The following is a 16063-nucleotide window of genomic DNA, read 5'->3' as shown; positions in this document are numbered from 1 at the left end:
ACCAGAGGCGGAGTCAGCGGTGGTGGCACTTAGGCTGCGGAGATGCGTGTCGGCGGCGGCTCCTGCTGCTGCGGGTTGGAAAGTGCAACAGCGGCCTCCTGCCGCGATGGAGATCCTGTCTGCACTAGACCACGAAAGCAAAGTCAGTGGCGGCAGCTTCCCAGCCGCAAAGAGGGTCAGTTGTGGTCCCTCCTGCCGTGAGAGTGGCGTCTGCAGCAGCGGTGATGGCGGTAAGGTGGAGGGCCTGCTCGCGGGATGGGGTCTGCGAGCAGGGACGCAACACTTGCAGCCTGCAATTGGTGCAAGCAAGGACCACTCAGAGACTGTGCAGGGGAGGTGCTGGGCTTTGATTTTGTGGCTACAGGGGCTCTGGATTGGCAACATTGGCAAATACTCCCCTTTCTATTGGGGAGGGGGGGCCCCAATGACTATTTTGCAGCACAGGAGCTCTGGTCAGGAAGACGGGCCATCTCCTCTGGCACCAGAGCACAGATAGGGGACAGAGGGTGACTTTCTTCATCCAGTCATGGCAGGGCCTTCTGTCCCAGGGATAGATATGTCCTCCCTCTTTTGGGTAGAGTTTTTTAAAGGACTGCAGGCTTTTTGTAGGGAGCTGGGGACATCTAAGGTTGGAGAGTCTCCTGCTCCTTCAGTGCCAGCGCTTGTTCGAGAAGCAAAGAAATCTTGTTGCAAACATGGAACCTCTTCTATCCAATGAGTTCCAGATAGCTATTGGTTGCATTACTCCAGGGGCTGTTCCTGAGGCATTGAAGGAAACAGAAATTCCTCCTGAAGGGGACGCCCATAGGACCATGCTACGGCTTTTTAATTAGGATGAGTTGCCATCCCTGATTTCACAATCTCTTTGCACAATGCAGTTGAATGCACATGAAGGAGACAGTGATAAGGTACACAAGGGAATCTCATCATGATTAGTCTGAGGAAAGTCTCATGTTTCTTCACCCTTCATGAAGTGGTGCAGGACATGCTGGATTTGGAGTGGAGTTCGCCAGAGGCAAATTTTAAGAGAGGACGGTCTTTGGCCAGCATGTATCCTCTGGACCCTCAGATGGGAGACAATCTCTGTTTTCCACGGGTGGATGCCCTAGTATCCTAAATGTCTAAGAGAACCACCATCCCTGTGGAGAAGGTGGTGGTGGTGGGGGGTAGATGGATGTGCATGGTAGAAAGATAGAGGTCATGCGGAATGCAGAAAGGTGAAGTGGCTTCTAGGGCTACCGTGGAGAGCTAGATTAAGGAAGCAATCACGACAGCATTCATAAAGGTGCCTTTGCCAAAGTAGGTTCAGTTTCATTCATGAGGGTGCAGGGGAGGAGCTGCAGCTAGTATCTCCGTCCGAGATTTGTAGAGCAGCAACCTGGTCCTCTTTGCATACCTTTTCCAAGATCTACTGTTTGGAGGTCTGAGTTAGGGAGGAAGCCTCCTATGCCTCACCTCTGTTGTGGGAATCTTGACAGCATCCTGCTCTGTTCGTAAGGACTGGCCTGACTGGATACAGTGGAAGGTGAAATTACTACCTTCTTGATAATTTCCTTTCCTCTAGAACAGTCAGGCCAGTCCATGTCCCCTCTCAACACTGCTTGTTTGGTCCCTTTCTTAGGATTGGATAGGGAAGATGTTTAGTAAATATTGGTTGACCTTCATATGCTGTTCTTACATTCTACTCTCCTATCTATTGGACTTCTGGAAGTTCATAAAGATTTGTAATGAATGAGAAGTTGTTTCTAGTTTTCAGGTTGCCCATGGTTAGCCTTTGCAGAAAGTACTGGCAGTACAGGAGTATATATGAGGTGACATCAGTGATCTTGTTAATCTGTCTACATCTGCTGGTTGACATGCGTAACCCATTTGCAAGGACTGGCCTGACTGTTCTAGAGGAAAGGAAATTATCAAGAAGGTAGTAATTTCACCATTTGGCACATCGGGATACTAGCAGCCAATAAAGTTCCTAATGTTATAGTAAGAGTTAGCTTCAACACTAACTCTTCTACACATAATTACCCTTGCTGCTGCATTTCAAATGATTTCCTGGTTTTGCAGCAGGATTTTTAGATAATCCCACATAAAGGAATTTACAGTATAGATAGATCATGCACATTTCAGAACAGTTTCAATTATTTAACCAAACAATGTTTGCCAAAGGTTACTCAAGAAGTAGCACTTATCTATGCATCAAAAGCTAATGCAGAATCAAACAAACATGCAAAATTACATCATCATCATAATATTTTTATTTATTTCTTGCCTTCCCATATAAACGCCCAAGAGCAATCGCAACATAGCAAATACAAACATAATTTAAAAACCCGTGGCCTTGCAATAAATTAAAACCAATCATAAGAAAGGGAGAGTGTGCATTGAGTACTGGATGTGAGATTGAATTCTGGAAGTAGCAGCAATGGAGGCATTCTGGTAGCCACATTTTACAGCCAAGGTAACTAATGCAGCTGGCTGCCTGCATCATATAGACGTTTCCCTTCTGAACGTGTACATAGCGAGAACTGAAGATCAAAAGTACAAACTTACATTGAGAGCCTTCTGGGTACAGGAAAATACACAGGACATAAATGTAATATGCTTTGAAGTGTGTGAAAGGCAGAATATAAACCAAATGACTAAATAAACATTCTGGTTAGAATACAAGCATAGCAAAGCAATAAAATGCGAAACATATCATAGAACTAACAACCCTTTGTTGTGCATTGTAATCAAACGACCTCATCCAATACCCAAATACTTTATACCTTGTCACCTTGCATCTGCAGAAATCAATGACTAACCAACGCTAGACGGACACACACCTAGAGGCCGATGCAATAGCGTGCACTGAGTCTAGTGCACAGGTTAGCTTTTTAGACGTGTGTCCCTGACGCCCAATGCAATAAGGGAATCAGTGCATCCTAACTTGTGCGTCGCTCATCACATGTAAATTCCATATAGATGAGGTTATTAGCTATCAACCCACGATGCACGGAGCGGCCTCGGAAGGAATGGAGGCAGGCTGCGCGATTTGGCGCGCGCAGGCTGCCGATTTTGTGCAGCCTTGTGTGCGCCGACCCCGGATTTTAAAAGATACGTGCGGCTACGTGCGTATCTTTTAAAATCCGGCTTACTTTTTAAAAATCTGCCCCAAATTGAGCATACATTTTGGTAACCTGCACACAGGGCACATAATTTATTCACTGCTTCACTTACAGCCAATTGGTGCATTCACTAACACTTGTCAGTGAAAAGAACAAATTGGAAACAGCCCTGATGGAGGGTGGGGAAGGAACTCTGGCCAGGCTGTTGTGGATGCACAGCCACTTCTCCTGGGCACCCGATTCAGAGTGCTAGGGACACACAAATTACCCATTGCGCATCCCTTTTAGTGCGGCAGCTCATTTGTATATTGTATCGAGCACCCAAGAGAGGAGGATGTGCACACATTCAAAAACATGCATAGAAACAAGTTTTTTAAGCGCATGATATTGCATCGGCCTGCTAATACCAGGAAGGGATCACCCTGTGTTGCCCAATCACATACATTTTTCCTGGCCTCCAGAGGCTGCATTCTGCACACTAGTTGGATTTTGAAAGGGAAACTCCACTTGAAAGGAAACTCCCTTTGAAAATGAGTCTGCAGTTCTGCAAGTATTTTGTATTGGTATCACTGCAAGCTATGCGTTGCGGATATGGATCCTTGGATCGAGGTGGAGTTGGTGCAACTTGCAAGGAGGAGCCCTGCAGGTCCCCACATTGACTGGTGGAGCTGGTTCTTGCAGAGACCCAACTGGAGCTTCACCTATATCAGCTGTCATTCCCCTTAGGATGAACCCTTGGGTGCCGGGGCCAGCAGGACTTAGGCGTGGGCCTCTGTTGCTGAGGTGGAGATCCATAGAGACAGTAGACACAGGCCAGGTTCTGGGAGAGGCTGAGTGCAGGCATAGACAGAGGCAAGCAGCGGTCAGGGCAGGCAGCATTCAGGCAAGGTCAAGAGTCAGGCAGTGGTCTGTGGCAGGTGGAGATCAGTCGTGGATGAGAATCAGGCAGCAGTCAGTGGCAGGTGGAGTTCAGTTGTGGTCAGGAATCAGGCAGTGGTCGGTGGCAGACAGAGTACAATCGTGGTCAGTGTCAAGCCGGTGTCATTGCCAGAGATCTGTCCGAGGGAAGACTGGACCAGATAGGCAGGGAGACGAGGTACAGCACAGGCAGGCAGAAGAGATGAAAGTGAAGAACTCAGGAACAAAGATCAGGGACTGTCAAGACAAAGACTAGGAACACACTGAGGCAACTTGCTCTACTGGAATTAATAGACCTATTGCCGAGGCAAGGAGCAAGAGCAGAAGTGGCCTTTTTATATGCCCAAGGTAATGATCTCAGCACTGGGTGCTGCTGGTCGTTTCCTGCAGTAGGCCCTTTAAGAAGGATAGGGTGCGGCACGCGTGCGCATTAGGGGTGACCCAAGGAGGTTGCTGCGTCGGAGGCAGACAGAGTGTGGCGGCCTGTCACACATCAGAACAGGACCTGCATCAGCGGGAGCAAGAGGGGCAGGAAGAATGTGACGGCCTGCTGTGCAACTATCTGGGGGCCTTTCTCGGCGACTGCAGGAGACACATTGGGCTCGGGGCTGGAGAGTAAGGGTAGCGGTCCGCGGGCCTGCCCATGGACTGCCGAACACAACACTATGTGGGGAAGCTCATTATTCCATCTCCCTATTTATATTGCTAATAAAGATAAAGTAATAGATAAAGAAAGTGAAAAAGGTGAAAAGAAGAGATCAGTATGGTTTTCAAATGAGGTGACCTACAAGGGTACAGGCAAAAAGATTAGTCTTCAGCAGGTATGAAGGATCTCAGAAAGAGGATAGGGATATTTATCTAGAATGGCTGAGGAAGCAGGAGAGGTAGTTGGGACAACAAAGGTAAAAAGAGAGGAAAAAATTGTTCAGACAGTAATACAAAAAGATAAGGTTTTGTTTTATGTGATGGGCCCTTAAACTAGGCCCCATGTCACTAGTATATGGCCCTTGGAGTAAGTCAGGGTACAGGAATCTTTGGACCTCTTCTTTGGGTTTTGGTGGTGGTTGATGGTGTTAGAAGGAGGTGGCTGAAGAAATAAAGGCAAAAAGAACAGCGTTCAAGAAGTGTAAAGGATCCCAGAAAGAGGAACACAGGGAGAAGAATACCTGATGAAAATGAGGGAGATGAAGAAAGAAATCAGGAAAGCAAAAGGCCAAGCTGAAGAAAGGCTTGCCAAAGAGGTAAAGTGAGGTGACGCAACACTTTTCAGATATATCAGAGAAAGAAGGAAGGCCTGACATGGTATAATGGAAATTGAAAGCTGACAAGGAGCAATGTGAGGAGAGAGATGAAGAAATGACAGAAATATTAAACAAATACTTCAGTTTGGTGTTCATTAAAGAAGATCCTGGAGAAGGACTGTTGCTGGTTGACAGGACCGTAGATGGGTGTGGGTTAGACAAAACTCCGTTTACAGAAGAGAATGTATGGGAAGAGCTAGGAAAAGTGAAAGTGGACAAGGCCATCAAGTTGAATGAGGTACATCCCAGTATACTAAGGGAACTCAGAGATGTTCTGGTAGGTCCACTGAAGGACCTGTTCAATAGATCCCTGGAAACGGGAATGGTGCCATGTGATTGGAGAAGAGTGCTAGTGGTCCCACTTCACAAAAGTGGTAGCAGAGAGGAGGCTGGAAACTACAGGCAAGTTAGCCTCACCTCAGTGGTGGGAAAATTAATGGAGACTGCCAAAGTAAAGGATAGTGATCAAACTGGTGGGTTGCTGGACCTGAGGCAGCAAGGATTCACTAGGGGAATGTCCTGTCTGACAAATATGAATTTTTGATTGGGTGACTAGTGAATTGGATCAAGGAAGAGTGCTCGATATGATTTTCTTGGATTTCAGCAAAGCTTTTGATATGGTCCCACATAGGAGTTTCGTGAATAAAATGAGAAACTTGGAAGTCGGTGCCAGTGCCAAAGTGATGAGGTAGATTACAAATTGGTTAATTGATAGGAGACAGCATGTAATAGTAAATGGAACCTACTCTGAAGAAAGAACCATGAAAGAGTGGAGTGGCACAAGGTTCGGTTTTAGGACCGATTCTGTTCAATATCTTTGTGAGTGACATGGCGGAAGGGATAGAAGTTAATTTTTTGTCTATCTGTGGATGATACTAACAGTGGACATGCCTGAAGGAGTAGAGAGAATGAAAAGTGATTTAAGAAAGCTTGAAGAGTGGTCGAAGACTTGACAGTTGGATTCAATGCCAGAGTCATGCATCTAGTTGCAGTAATCCAAAAGAGCTGTATGTGATGGGGGTGAAATACTGCACAAGGACTGGGAAGAGGGATCTTGGGGTAGTAGTGTGTGGCAATCTGAAGGCAGTGAAGCAATGTGATAAAGCAATAGATAAAGCAAGAAGAATGCTAGGTTGTATAGAGAGAGGAATAACCAGTAAAAAAAAAAAAAAAAAAGGAGGTGGTGATGTCCTTGGTGAGGCCTCACCTAGAGTACTGTGTTCAGTTCTGGAGCCCATATCTCAAAAAAGAAAGAGATAGGATAGAGGTGGTCAAAAGAAGGCCGACCAAAGTGGTGTGGTGTCTATATCTGAAGACTTATGAGGAGACGATAAAGGATCTAAATATGTATACCCTAAAAGAAAGTAGATGCATATCTTCCCTGCAGTAGATGCAGAAGTGATATGCTACAGACCTTCAGATACCTGAAAGGTTTTAATGGTGCATAATCTTTGAACTTTTTTCATTGGAAATCCAAACAATAGAACTAAGGGGGTCACGATATGAAACTCCAGCGGGGACGACTCAAAACCAACATCAGGAATTATTTCTTCTCGGAGAGGATGGTGGATGCTTGGAATGCCCTTCTGGAATTGGTGGTGAGGACAAAAACAGTAAAATTCAAAAAAACACTGTGGATCCCTAAAGGCTAGAGGTTGCAATGAAGAAAAGGGTACGAGGGAATAATCTGCATGGATCAGCAGCTACTATCCCTAACAGAAGGCACGGAGATTACTACCCTTAACCCATTAGCTTTCATGATTTTGATGCAACTGCAACACTGCTCTCTGCTTTTGGGGGGGGGGGGGGGGGGTAGTGGAATTGGATTCAGATGACTGCCAATGCTGGGCCCTGACTTTTACGGTCCGGAGTACTGATATGCAGACATTAGGGAAAAAGCACAGGACTGCTTTTGCAGCCAAGTCCAAAAAGCAAAGCATGCTCAAGCAGCATTGTCTGAATTATCAGGAAGGATGCTCACCCTGTAAAAATGTTGCTAGCAGTAATTTTGTTATGGGTTTGACAGTTGCTTGGTTTTGATTGCAAATATTACTACCCTTAAGATAAGGTTTTGGGGTAACCTTCACGGAGTGGCAGTTACTGCCATAAGAAACTTGTTGGGCAGACTGGATTGACCATTTGGTCTTTTTCTGCCGTCATTCCTATGTTATTGTTGGTACTATAAGAGTGAAGTATTTAGACCATGGATATTTATGTGAGAAGATCCTTTACTGTTGTCTCTATCCAATGTCTTGCAAACTGATGTATCTTAGTTTGTGTACTTGTCAGTTACATAAAATACGACCACAGAAGTATAAGAGTACGGCCATTGCCTTGTGGAAATTTCCTACACAGATTGATATTTCTGAATATCTGATTAAGAAAGATTTGGTTTTAAGAGGAGAAAAGGACTGATGCAGGCTGTTACCCTGACATTTCAGTGGAAAATAAAGAGCCATCCTTAAATGAAAATCTCAGTTGAGGGTAGTGAGCCAGAGTAAGGAATGCTTGCATCTCATAGTGAATATAGTGTTTCATTATTAGAGTAACTACAATGTGACCCATAAATGGATAAACTTTACAGAGCTCTGCCTATTGCTGCCAGTGGGACATTCTGTAATTGGCTATGTTAAGAGGTGATGGAACAATCAGTGCAATACCTAAATCATTAGAAAGTGAACTAAGCAAACCTCTGAATTTGACATTCCCAAAATACCTTTAAATGTATATTGTTGTAAGACGGAAGTGAAGAAGCAAGAGAATTGTCATTCAGACTTTACCTGCATGCTTTCATTTTGAAATGACCTAAAAAAACCCCAATCCCCACACATTTACATCTGCTGATTTGTGCAGGTAGTTTTCCTGAGGAAAAACATACTTTGGAATTTTAAAAGATATGTATGTGCTTAAATGCAAACCCTTCTCCAACTCTGCCCCCTGAACACCTCTTCATATGGTGACCCATGTAGTGGCACTGTGCAATTAATTGTACCCGCACATAGGACAAGCAATTTTCAAAAGGCTCATTTGCATGGATAAAGCACTGTTTTACCTATGGAAATGGCTTTAAAATTGCCCCCCCTGTGCTTCTGTCTCCAGTCAGAAACACAAAATCAGCAATTCTCTGATAAATGTCGTCAGGCTAGGCCATTCCTCTCCCTCTGGGATCTATAAAAGATCTGAAATTAGACCTGTGATCGCTTATGTCAAAATTTCCCTGCTAGAATCCTTGATTTCATCAAGATTGTGTGTAGGTTCATCTCTGCTGATAACAGCCTTGAAGAAAACCGAATTACCTTCCAAGCTTGCTGGCAGGGATAAGGACACAATGCAGGGGCAGATCTCATTCCCTGTAACTTTGCGCTAGCTCTCAGAATAAGGCTCTTTAATGGAACACAGATATTTGTGCTGTAGAGGCTTCAGCATTACCTTTTCTCTTTTGATGTAAAGTTTGATCTTATGCCAGTCTCTGCTTTCCAACAAACTCTGGGGAACCCGAGGCATGTTCTCTCATGTCCCCTTTGTCAACTGGAAGTCCCTCTTTCACTTTCCTAATGTCAAGATTTATCGCCTCTTAAGATGACGCCTTTTAGTTTTGCTCATTGTCCTTCTGCTACCTCTAGGCTTATCTTCTTCCCTCATCCTTGCCTCCCTAAGATTCTCCCCCATCTTCTCTTTTAAAGAGTGCCAACGGAGAAATACGTCATAGAACATCAGTATAAATGAACACGTCTCACTTACCATGGGAGGCTGTGATTTTGTGTGGCAGACCCCCTGGTCCTATGTCCGTTATCACAAAAATAACAGCTCAGTGATTTTTTCCATTCCTTCTCAGTCTCTCCCAACCTGGAGGGCTGTGAGTGGTTGTCTCAGGATTCGTATTGAGGAGATCAGTAAGTTTGGTGTGGTCATTTTTAGTTAGCCCTGGGTTGAAGAGGTTCCACCGCTGTACACACCCTGGCTGAGAGGGCCTGCCTCATTTTTAGACAAGAGATAGATTCTGCCAGATTACGTTTTTGGATTTTCATTCTGGGGAAAATCTTGGTTACCTTGGAAAGGGACATCCCCTATCCTGGGACCAGGGGCTGTGAAGACCTGTGAGCAATCCCTCTAATCCCAGCATGGGATTTTTAATGGCTAGAACTTGTCCTGTGTTTGAGATCGGGACTGTTTAAACCTTGAACTCTTGAAGAAGGCAACCCCCAGGACCCAAAGGACAAGGGCTGGAGACCTGTGAGCCTTTTACTACTTCTAGAAGAGGCAAGCACCAGTGAGAGCATAACATGGCATTGCCATTTTGTTTTGTGGGAAGGTTTTTGATCCATCCCTCCTCACTGGGAAACAGGACTGGGACAGCACGTTTCACATTCTCTGCAGACCTTTTCAGAGACCACTGAAATTGATGAAGAAGAACCAAGATCATGGAGACCCCCCCCACAGGAGCTCCACCCAAAGGCATCAGGACACAGGCTGGGTGACCGAGACTTAACAATTGGATTCAGGCAGGAATTTTCCGCTTCTAAGGGGATTCCCCCACAAGTAAGGTTTCCTGGTTCCCGGGACAGCTTATGCATTTAAAGCATAAGTGATCAACTCAACCCCGGAAACCTGAGAGAAAGGACACATACCCAGAGGAAGATTACCATCTGTAAGGCTGTAATCTCACACATTTGGATACAATTGGAATATAATTTACCTTTAAAGGATCAGTAAACGTTTTTATTTTGACCACCCAATACCTCGTCCGGCTTGTTTGTCCCAGGAACAGCATTACAGTTACTAAGGAGGAAGGCGCTAGAAGCACACCACCACCTGGACCATAAGCTTAAACTTTCCCCCACAAAAAGGACCCACCCTTTGGGACAAAGAGAGGGGAGAAGCGCTGGCCGGAGTAGCCCCAGAAATAGAAAATTAGTTTCCGTGCCTTCGGGAAAACAGCTTCCAGCCCAACAAAGGGTTACATTTGTAACTGGCATCTTTTCTTGCAGTCCCGGGAGCCCGGATTCTAATTTTACCGAATGAAATCAAAGGCACATCTCTAACGATATCATTGTCAGCACTTTGGGATCATTAAACTTGCAGGTGCAGTGAAGACTCACATCATTGGCCTCGGTGCACATACAACCATCCGTTATTTCATCTCCTCGGCTTTTCTGCCATTCCCGTCGTGATTTCGCATTCGTGTGCCCAGCGGTGAGCCAGGACTAAAACGCGTGCAGTGTTATCAGAAAGTTAATCTAGAAAGCATCCAGTGCCGTTGCTACAGAAATGAAAATCACTGCCTAAAAGCATAAGCATCACCTCTGTCTAGATTCTTCAAGACATCCCCATTTCTCTTTCTTGGCACTGTATTTTTTTTGTTTTCTCTCTCCACTTTTTTTTACATACAAAGTGCATGCCTGCTGTTTTTTGTTTTTTTTTTGTAGCCACATCTCCTCCGCATGCCTTGCCAAACCGTTCATGCTGTGGTCAGCGTCTGCCTTTGTTGGTGCGGTACCTGCACTGAGCTCTGGTGAGGGGCAATACAGCAACACAATAAGTTTTTATATAATAATGGGACTACGTAGGAGGAGCTTTGAAAAATGTTAAAAGGGAACTTCCTGGGTCAGCCCTCTGGCTCAGTCGGCAGCAGACTCTTGCATGAGGCTTAACGGGGCTACCTTCAGGAGTAACGTTATAATGTATTCCTTCCCGGTAAGAGTGGAGGATGTACGGAATGGCATCCCGGCAGCCAAAAAAAACAGTAACAGAATTCAGGAAAGCATGGAGTAAAGCACAGAGGGTCCTTAAGTAGCAGAGAAGGAAGCGGATGGCACCAGTAACAGGAAGTTAATCGGGCAGACTAGGTGGGCCTTCTAGCCTTCATCTGCCATCATTCTCATTTTTACTATCCAACAGGGCAAACAGAACATGGAAAATGACAGACGATCATGATCTGCTTAAACAGTTACTGAATGGGCTGAAACCAATGTGTATTTTTGTTGCTGTTACCCGTTGAGGTTTCTTCTGCTGCGTTCACATTTTGCTGCCTCCCTAAGCTCTTTTACAGACCTTAGGAAACAGCCTCCCCCCTCCCTGGCTCTCCCAGTGAACTCCACTGATGTTAATGTAACCCTTTCCCAGGGAAGGTGTCCAATTCCAAAGGACACATGTATTAAATAATTAAATAATAATTTATTAAACGTGGCTAGCTTCTCCTTCTTTTCCCCTACTCGTCTTTCTCCCAGGGGGGGAATTCTTCTCTGTGGGGGAATAATAACCACCTTGGCCCAGGCAGTCGTGTTCTTCCATGTGTGCGTTACCATAGTTCTTTGGGTCAGGTACACTTACAGACCAGACAGGACTCACTAGATGGGTTTTCAAATTAAAGTTTATTGAAATTCCTCGTAAAAGAATCAATAGCTGTAAAACATAAGTGTCCAGATGCTTCCAGTGTTCCCAGATTTACATGAGCCAGGATTTAGATGCGCTCTAATTCTGAGGATGTGTCAGTCCAGGCAGGGGCGTGGGACCTGTATATCCTCCATGGTGAGGAAAGATAATTAACCCAAGGTGGCTGGGGATTGTTGTTAATGACTGGATCCCTTCCCATAGTACCTGAGGTCTTCATTGAATCCTGAGCGTCACCTGGCAGTGTCCTGAGTCCCGGGGTGGAAGCTTCGTGGAGTGTTTCCAGATGTTTGCTCTTTAAAAGATAGAATTTGACCTCCCAGGAGGAAAAGCCTGTATTGGAAATAGTTACCAAATGTTTCCAGTTCGGGGGAAAAGAAGGGGGCAGAAAAATTATCCCTTTCCCCAAAGATGGAAAAATACAAAACTTGAAAAAACTTCAGTCAGGAACTTTTCTCGCCCTGGGTGCTGCAGCTTCCTCTTATTCTGGTCTAAAAGATGTGCAGTCTCTCCTGTCCACCCTGATCAGGGGATACAGCCTGCCAGGAATGAAGCAGGTAAAAAAAATGTAGAAACTAGAAAAACTGTAAAAACTTCTTACTATCCCTCTTCCTTCCAGCCCTATTATAGGAACTAGCAAGGCCTGTGCCTCTCTTCTATGTCAGACTAGTGGGCCTAACTCAGAGAGCACACATGATACACATCCTTCCCTTCTGAAATAAACTGCATCTGCCCTAATCTCACCTAAACTAACCCACCTCGTGCCTAAGGGACGTCTAATTCCCAACAACTTCTGGGGGAGGTGTGGAACACAATGGCATGTCCCCGAGCTGCTGGCTACCCAAGGGCTGGGACTAGGGACATCTACTGGAGACCCCAGGGGTCTCTTCATTAATACACAGGTCACTAATATGCTCTCTTGCAAAATCTTAAGCTCAGCAAATAAAATGAAAAGGAACAACATTCTGACAAAACAGTGGGCAATTTACATCCCATGCACAGCACTGCAAATATTTAAAGAGAGCACCGAGACACATTCTTTAGCTCTATTTTGTGGTACCACCTCACTACTCATCTCAAACTTGTCCTGGCTTGGTCTTCCTGGGTGGCTGGAGAATCTTCTACCTGAAGATCCGAATCAAGGCATCAGAAATGCAACGGATGGCTTCATACATCATGCTAGTGGCACGTCTCACACTCAAACACTAGGCCAGTCAGTAAAAAGTCAGAAGGAATGTCTTAATAGTTGACATCAACTTAGTTTTACAGGAGAACAGAGCAAGTAATCGTATAATTTGATATTTTAAGTCAATTCTGCGAATGAGCAAGAATGATAAAGTCAGGATGGAAGTGATCCAAAGAAGAGTGACCAAAATGGTGATGGAGTCAGCATTGGAAGACCTATGAGGAGAGGCTGAAGGATCTGAATATGTAAACTCTGGAAGAGAGGAGGTACAGGGGAGATATGATACAGACATTCAGATACCTGAAAGGTTTCAGTGATGCACATTGGCAAACCTTTTCTGTTGGAAAGAAATCAATAGAACTATGGGTCATGAAATGAAGCTCCAGGGAGGACGACTCAGGACCAATATCAGGAAATATTTCTTCATGGAGAGGGTGGTGAATGCCTAGAATGTCCTTTCAGAGGAGGTGGTGAAGACGAAATCAGTCAAGGAATTCAAAGGGGCATGGGACAAACACTGTGGATCCCTAAAGGCTAGAGGATGGAATTAAAGAAGAGTGCATGGGGGTAACTTGCTGGTGTGGCAGTTGCTTCCTTTAACAAATAACAGTATCAAGGCTTAGTGCAACCATCATTGCTCTCTGCTTCAATGGCAGTGAATGGAAAAGGGGAATTGGATTCAGACAGCAGCCAACAAGGGCCCCAACGTTTACGGTGTGGGGAACAAATAAACATGGGGGTAACTTGCTTATGCGGGGCTTAATACCCTTAATCACTGAGCCTGATACTTTTGATGCAGCTCCATCATTGATCTCTGCTTTCACAGCAACGGTTAAGGGAAATTGGATTCAAACAACATCCAAGGGCCCTGACTTTTATGGTCTGGGAAACTGATAAGCATGGGGGTAACCTGCACAGTGCAGCAGATACTGGCATAAGCTTGCTGAGCAGACTGGGAAGATCATTTGGTTCTTTTCTGCATCATTTCATTTCTATGGTGGAGAATTTCTTCCCTCCTCTTTCTCCCTCTCTCCCTCATGTTGCCTGGGTCATTATGTAAATTCCTTCTGACTTCGGATCAGGCGAGATTTGTTAATTAACTTCTCTTTTCTTAAGCATAAAGAATACCAGAAGAAATTGAATTTCTATGCATCCTAAGTCTGGCTTGCATTTATTTCTGGCTGGATGGGCAAGTAACTCAAGGAGCTTAGGGTGCAGTACTTTAGCAGGTCCATGACTGCATCTCTGTGGCTTCATTAGCAAAGGAAATGGCCTGCAGTCTGTTTCCCTTTTGTGTGCTTTATATGTTTAAAAAAATCCAATAATATGCTACTTCCATTATTAAAGTTGAGATAGTATGAAACAGAATTGTACATGGAAATAACCAGTTGCAACAACCCAACTCCCTTGCAGGTTGAACAAGGGAAGTGTCCAGCACAGGTCAAAAGTGGACCCAAACAAAACTCACTCTCAGAAAGAAGGAAAAATTCCAGCAGAATCCAGTCAATAGCAGAAATATTCTCTCATATTACTCCTATATCTGCTACTACTGTCACACATTGGCTCTGTCTTTACTTCCTCCCTCTGGTTCTACCCACGGCACTGTCCAATCTTTGCTTTTTTAGTATAAAGTCTGGATGTGGCTGCACGTTTTTAGTGAAGCCCGTAGACGCGCCGTCTTAAGCTGTGATTACAGGGTTTCCTGAGTGTTCCACAAGCAGAGCGCTCATTTGCTTGCTTCAGTGGTGTTTGTTTGTTTTTTGAGTGCTGTGTTGAATGCAGTGCTGTGTGACGTGGATGTTTTGTGTGAAAACATTAAGAATGCAGATTGGATTTGTTGCCAATATCAGATTATGGGGTATGAAAAAGAGAGAGGAGGAGAGAATTCTCATCTGTGCAAGGATTTGCATTCATTGAAGCAGTCAAGTGGATTTATTAAAGTATTAAATATTCATAAGTCATCCTGTCAGGTTTAGGTGAGTTTTTCAAAGCTTCTTTAAAGTAGAGGCCTCTAAAGGTTGAGGACATATCTTGCATAACAGGCTGGCTTCTATTACCATCTTTACAGTCGCCCTTTATTTTGGTCACTGTTCAGGTGCCTGAAACAGATCATCTTGACAAGAGGTGACCAGATGACGCTGAACATGGTGGTACTTTCTACCTTACCCTGCTTGTCTAAATTGCCATTCCAGTGCATTCTGGGTATTGAAACCTTGCTTTCTGTGTTCGTGCAGTCACCTGACTACCCTACTCTATTAACAGTACTGGGATGTGCTAGCATTTATGAAACCTTGTCCTGAATCCTGTATGGTTGGGTTCTAGCAAGGTCCCACTTCTGTCTAACTGTCAGCCAAGTACTGAGAAGCAGAACACAGATGATAAAACTTGAAGGGCGCATTAATCAACCCACATTTTACTTGGTAAGGGAGAATTCCTGAGAAATCCATATGTAAAAGCTTTCCTTATTCCTGCACCAGCAAATGATTGGACAAAGGGATCCCAATTACCGTACATCCCCAGCTAAACGATTACTTTCTCTCACCTTGAAATACAACCAGTTTTGTTTTTTTTTAAATAAAAGGTAAAGAACAACGAGGCCCTATATGAAGCTGGCAGGAGAGACTCAGCGAAATGTGAGAAAATTCAGACAGCTGTCTTGCCTCCTGTAGCCACTGTGCGATATCCTAGGCTCCAGGATGCAGTGTTGGCCATGGGGCTGCTTTGGAGTTGCATCAGCGCTGCAATCTGGACCTCTAAGTGACAGTGCAAAGGCCAGCAGAGGAGCCACAGTTGCTTTCTCCATGGCACGTACAGCTTCACTAATGTTGTTTCCCCCCCCCCCCCCCCCCACCGCTACTTTATCTGCTGCCTTGAGCGTTCTGGGTTGTGGATCTGATACTTTTCTGGAGCTGTCCTTCAGCCACTGCGTGCCCTGAGACTGTTGCCACAAAGAAGTGATGAGAGTGGAGGGCCAAGGAGAGTTAGGGAGACCCTAGTGGAGACGGTGGGATTCTGGAGGGAGAGTTAGGGGCTGAAAGAAATAGGATTCAGAAAGGGAATAAAGAAGCTGAGATGGGATTCTGAAGAGAGCAGCAGATAAGGGGGAGAAGGGATTCTAAGGGGCGAGAGAGGACGAGATGGGGGAAGTAGGGAAGGGAATTTTG

General features: G+C 44.9%; 1 protein-coding gene across 1 annotated transcript in view; it reads left to right on the top strand.

The window, feature by feature from the left end:
* The window catches only part of COL22A1 (collagen type XXII alpha 1 chain), a 791008-nt gene that overhangs the window by 448874 nt on the left and 326071 nt on the right, over positions 1 to 16063 (top strand). The window lies entirely within an intron of this gene.

The sequence above is a fragment of the Rhinatrema bivittatum genome, chromosome 2 (assembly GCF_901001135.1).
Source record: "Rhinatrema bivittatum chromosome 2, aRhiBiv1.1, whole genome shotgun sequence".
Lineage (NCBI taxonomy): Eukaryota > Metazoa > Chordata > Amphibia > Gymnophiona > Rhinatrematidae > Rhinatrema > Rhinatrema bivittatum.
Note: the sequence above shows the minus strand (reverse complement) of the source record. Positions and strands in the feature narration are given on the sequence as shown.